At 42.8% G+C, this 6043-nt stretch overlaps 1 non-coding gene across 1 annotated transcript; it reads left to right on the top strand.

The window, feature by feature from the left end:
• Positions 1–1484: 1484 nt before the first annotated feature.
• On the top strand, positions 1485–1590 carry LOC142550356 (small nucleolar RNA R71). Its single transcript, XR_012821320.1, has one exon. It is a non-coding gene; the product is annotated as a small nucleolar RNA R71 (small nucleolar RNA).
• The last annotated feature ends 4453 nt before the right edge of the window (positions 1591–6043 follow it).

Below are 6043 nucleotides of genomic sequence, written 5' to 3'. Positions count from 1 at the left end.
TCCTCCCCCACTCTCAATCTCAATTTCCCTTTTTGAACATCAATCAGGGCCATGCCAGTTGCAAGGAACGGTCTCCCCAAAATCAAAGGCATCTCCACATCCTCCTCCATGTCGAGCACCACGAAATCTGCAGGAAAAATAAATTTGTCCACTTTCACTAGCACATCCTCAATCACTCCTCGTGGATACTTGACAGATCTATCAGCTAGTTGTAAAGACATCCTGGTTGAGTTAGGCTCTCCTACTCCGAGTTTCCTGAATACAGATAAAGGCATAAGATTAATACTTGCACCAAGATCACACAAAGCTTTGTGAAAAACAACATCCCCAATCATGCAAGGAATAGAAAAACTCCTTGGGTCTTTTAGTTTTGGTGGGATTTTGTTTTGCATCCAAAGCAGAGCAATTTTCAGTTAAGTTCACCGTCATGTGATCCTCCAACTTCCTCTTATTAGCCAAGATGTCTTTCAGAAATTTAGCATAACTCGGCATTTGCATCAAAGCATCGGCAAAAGGAATATTGATATGCAATTTTTTAAATACCTCAAGAAACTTACCGAATTGTGCATCAAGTTTTGCTTTTTTCAGTGCTGCAGGAAAAGAGGGAGTTATAACAATTTTAGATTGTGCAGTGGGTGCTGATGTAGAGTTAGAAGACTTACCTTTAGATGTCTCAGTTAGTTCATCCGGCACTTGATTTTTTTCTTTTTCTCTTGAATCTAAGATTTTTCCACTCTTTCACTTAATGGCTTTCACTTGCACTTTTGGATTGGTTTCGGTGTTACTTGGCAAAGTGCCTGGTTCTCTACTTGCTATCATCTTCGCTAACTGTCCGATTTGATTATCTAGCCTCTTTATCGATGCATCCTGATTTTGGAGTCTAGTTTGGGTAGATGAGATGAACTTAGACATCATCTGCTCCAAATTGGATTTCTTTTCTCTAGGAGGATCAGATCTGTACATCGGTTGTTTCCCATATGGTTGTCCTCCTTGTGGTTGATTCTGACTGTTTTGACCACCCCATGAGAAGTTGGGATGTTGCCTCCATCCAGGGTTATATGTGTTCGAATACGGATCATTCCTTGGACGGTTTTGGACTCTCACTTGATTCACAGGTGCCCCTTCTGGCACATAAAAGGGATTTCCATCTTGACAGGTACTTAACATAATGTTCTCCTCCGCATTTTTCACAAAATATCTTTTGAAGACGCATAGCCGTGCCACTCATATTCAACCCGTACAGTTTCCTGTTCAAGATATCAAGTTGTGCAGTAATAGCAGAAAGGTCAGTTACCTGGTTAACTCCTGTACTCCTTCGCTGGTTGTTCCTTTCAGATTGAGGATGATAGCTGCTAGCAGCCATCTCCTCCAGTAACTCGTATCCTTCCTCAGCAGTTAGGTTCCCACAAGCAGCAGCATCTATCATAGTACGATTAGGAGTAAGCAAGCCATAGTAAAAGGTTTGAACGACTAACCCAAGTGGAAGTTCGTGATGAGGACATCTTCTTAATAAATCTTTGAAGCGCTCCCATGCCTCATATAAAGTCTCCTGATCGAATTGAGCAAATGTGGTGATGTCTGCCCGCAGCTTCATGGTCTTAGATGGAGGAAAGTATTTTATTAAAAACGCTTTCGCCATGTCCTCCCATGTGGTGATCGAACCTACATGCAAACAATTCAACCATGCTTTAGCTTTATCACGTAGGGAGAAAGGAAATAAACGCAACCTAACAGCATCATCAGAAACTCCATTAAATTTAAAAGTGTCGCAAATTTCAATAAAATCTGCGATGTGTGTGTTTGGGTCATCTACTGCAGATCCTCCAAACTGGACTGTGTTCTGAATCATCTGAATTATAGCTGGTTTGATTTCGAAGTGGTTTGCCCGCACAATAGGCCTCACAATGCTGGGGCGTGCTCCATCCAAAGAAGGTTGGGCATACTCCAGCATCGGTATGCGGCGTGGCATCTCAACATGTATAGCATAATAGTATAATGTAAGTGAGTACGAGTATCGTTCTATTGGAGACTGTGTTTTTCAATTATTATTTTAAGTTATTATCTCTTTAGCAACGAAAATTGGTTGATTGATTATTACTACTATGATCAAATAAACATGCAAATAAAAAGATTCAATAATTAAATAATGAAATATGATATTAAAAATGGTTGATTAAAATTCAATGAGAAATGAATTTGTTGGGAATTTCGGCTCACCTACCCCTCGTTAATTAATTAATTCATTCGATAATGATTATATTCCTCCGACAGGATTTTCTATTCAATTGAACACACTCTCTCGAGCTATGCCAAATTAATTCTACTTAATGAACTAATTAAATGTCTTTAATTATTTATCAAGAGCGAATTGCATGTCGATCTATGAAATCCCCTTGTTTTCGACCCTTAGAACTAATAACTATCGCCGAGTATCCAATTTCATATATCTATGTAATTGTAAATCCACGGATTATACTACTCGTTCCTATCACATGTTATTCTCTCGAACTCACTCGGAATATAAAATTGTTGTTAAAGTTAGCTACGTTCTAACAACACGATAAAACAATAGTATAATCAAGAATACATCGGAAATCGATATGTGAATTAATTTAAATCAAAGTTCGGGGTAGGATCCCCTTAAATCCCAACAAATATCTTAAGTTTTTGCTACTCGAATTCATATTTAAACTAAACAAAACAATGTTTAAAAGATGAAAACTAAATTAGAAATACTAGAATTGATGATAAACACGAAGAACGATGCCCGGAAAATTGTCGAATATGCAATCCAAGCGCGAATTCCTCTCCAAGCATCGTGGCGGCTCTCCAATAAAGTCTGAATGATCCAAAAAACGTCCAAGGATCCCCACCATATTGCCCATATCCAGAACTAAGGAAAGGAATCGTCCAAAATTATTTCCAAAATACAGGCGCGCCCGGGCTAATGGTCTTCGCAGATTCTGCATTTCAAGTTTTCTTTGACGCGCCCGGGCGAATATAAGTTTTCGCCCGGGCGGATCACTTTCGCAAATATGATTTGTTCACAGCTCTCAAGCACCTGGGCGGACATAAATGTGCGCTCGGGCGGAAGTCCTTCGCAAAAGTTCTCTTTTTCTTTAGTTTTGTACGAATCTCCTGCATTTTCACAAACGAGATACATGAGTAACAATAAAACATAATTTATTCTAAAATGTGACAAAATGCATGCTATCTAAACGATAAATGCAACACAATGCGACATAACATGATATGAAAAACAGGTAAAATCCCCCTATATCAGTAATGATCAAAGCAGGGCAATGGAGTTGTTTCTGGTGGAAGAGAAAAGAGAGCAGGCTATGATTCGAATGGAAGCTTATCGAGGCCGGGTTCTGAAATCATATAACAAGCAAGTCCGAATCCGAGACTTTCAAATAGGAGATTTGGTGATGAAAAAAGTCAATCCAGCTGGAGACATTGGTAAATTGGAAGTACGGTGGGAAGGATCTTTTAAGATAATTCGGAAAATTAGCACGGGAGCTTTTTATCTAGAAGATGCTCAAGGACGCTCTCTCAAGCTACCATGGAATGTATTTGATTTGAAAAAATATTACGCTTGAAATATGTAGTTTGAAGATATTATGAAAGTTATTTTCTTCTCAGAAAGTGTATTAATATTATATCTAAACCAAGGAGGTACAAAGCTCCGGTTAATCTATAAGTCCCGGGACATGATCCCTGGTCCAGGGTTCCGTACCTTGGTTATTAATAAGCTTAGGGCTCGGCACCCTGGCTTGGGGCTCCGTCCCTCGACCATTCCAGAGTCTCGGGACATGATCCCCGGCCCAAGGCTCCGTACTTTTGGTATTAATAAGCTCAGGGCTCTGCACCCTCGCTCGTGGCTCCTCACCTCGACCATTCCCAAGTTCCGAGACATTATCCTCGGCTCAGGGCTCCGTACCTTGGTTATTTATAAGCCAGGGCTCTGCACCCTGGCTCGGGGCTCCGCACCTCGACCATTCCCAAGTCCCGAGACATGATCCCCGGCCCAGGGCTCTGTACCTTGTTTATTAATAAGCCCAGTGCTCTGCATCCTAGCTCGGGGCTCTGCACCTCAACCATTTCCAAGTCCCGAGACATGATTCCCGGCACAGGGCTCCGTACCTTGTTTATTAATAAGCCCAGTGCTCTGCATCCTGGCTCGGGGCTCCGCATCTCGATCATTCCCAAGTCCCGGTACATGATCCCAAACCCAGGGCTCCGTACCTTGGTTATTAATAAGACCAGGGCTCTGTACCCTGGCTCGGGGCTCCACACCTCAACAATTCCCAAGTCCTGATACATGATCCCCGGCCCAGGGCTTCCTACTTTGGTTATTATTAAGCCCAGGGCTCTGCACCCTAACTCGGGGCTCCGCACCTCAACCATTCCCAAGTCCCGGGACATGATGCCCGGCCCAGGGCTCCATACCTTTGTTATTAATAAGCACAAGACTTTGCACCCTGGCTCGGGGCTCCGCACCTCGACCATTCCCAAGTCCCTGGACATGATCCCCGGCCCAGGGTTACATACTCTAGTTATTTTAAAAATCCAGGGCTCCGTACCTGACTTAGGGGTTCTACACCTCGATCAATTACTGAATATAGGGATTTTTCAGGACTCAACATCCGGACTACTGATTTGAAGTTACCGGCTATTTTACAACACGTAGAAAATTTTTGTGATTTATCATTCACGAGCAATTCGTGATTAAATTTTTAGATGTCCGGTTATAATGCAAGTGATATTCATTTATATTCACATGGAAACACAGTATATTAAAGAGAAAATGAAATTTCATTAATAAAAGCCCGAAGGCCAGGAGTACAAGAAAATTGAAGGAAATAAAAGAAAACAAATACAAGCCTATTCTAAATCTATGGGGCTGGACTCTGGCTGTCCTTACTCATGGGGGTCCTCCTTCTCCTTCTCTCAATCCTCGGGAAGGGATGATATGGCTCGATTAAAGTCCGGGAAATCTTTCCTACCCTCAGGCATAAGCCCAGCTTCTTCGAAATGTTTCCGACATTTGTCAAAACCGGTCTTGAAGATAGGATAGGCCCAATCTTCAACGACTGCCTTGAATTCGGGAGACTGGAGGAAGGAGGCATGCCACTTGTCCTTATTATACTCAGCAGCATCCAGGGCCCTCTTAGAAGTTTCTACCCGGGACTGCTGAAGCTCTACCTGCTCAGACAGATAATTATTCTACGACTCCAAGACATATAAAGTCCCTTGCAGGGTTTTCTCCCGAACGATGCCTTCGTCAACATCATCGCAAGCCTTAGCCAGATCTGCTTGAGCCGATTCCAAAGCAGTGCAGAGATCGGCCACTTCTTTCTCGTGAGCAGATCTGACCCAATACAGCCCTCATTGAAGCTGCTCATGAAGCTCTTTCAGAGCCCGGGCTTGATTTTTTTTTTGTGGTAGCCACTGCAGGTACCTCTTCAAAGGTAGAGATCAGTATTTGAACAACCTAATCACAAGGAGTTTGTAAAAAAAATAAAATCATTGACTTAGAGGACTTAAGAGAATAAAATGCGGTTTGAGCCCTCGAAGAATTTTGCGGTAGGACGAGAGCTCTTCAAGAAGACCTCCTCAATAGGAATGAGCATCTTCTTAAAGAGTTTTTTTCGGTTGGAGTAGCTCCCTCTAGAAAGATACTAGCCCGGGTAGGCTGTTCAGTTTGAAGGGGCTCGCGGAGGGGCTTGCTGATGGGTTGCTGGCGAGGAGGATTGGTTGATTGAGTTGCTTGGGAGCTGCCCTGGTCTCCCTCATGGTTACTCTCAAGCAGTATCAAGTCCGAGCTTGTTATAGCCTTTCGTTTATTCTGAACGAGAGTAACGTGGTCTTCAGACTCTTCATTGGAATCTGCTCGGGCCCTCTCGTATTCTAGCTGAGTCTCCACTTGGGCAGACTCCTTTGCCCGTGCCGCCTATTCCTCAGCCTGTTTTTTTTTCTCGACAGCTACCCTCCGAGCTGCTAGTTTCTTTTCTTTGGCCGCCTTCTCGGTCACTCATTT

The sequence above is a fragment of the Primulina tabacum genome, chromosome 6, assembly GCF_025594145.1.
Source record: "Primulina tabacum isolate GXHZ01 chromosome 6, ASM2559414v2, whole genome shotgun sequence".
In the NCBI taxonomy this organism is placed as follows: domain Eukaryota; kingdom Viridiplantae; phylum Streptophyta; class Magnoliopsida; order Lamiales; family Gesneriaceae; genus Primulina; species Primulina tabacum.
This window is presented reverse-complemented; position numbering and strand designations above follow the sequence as displayed.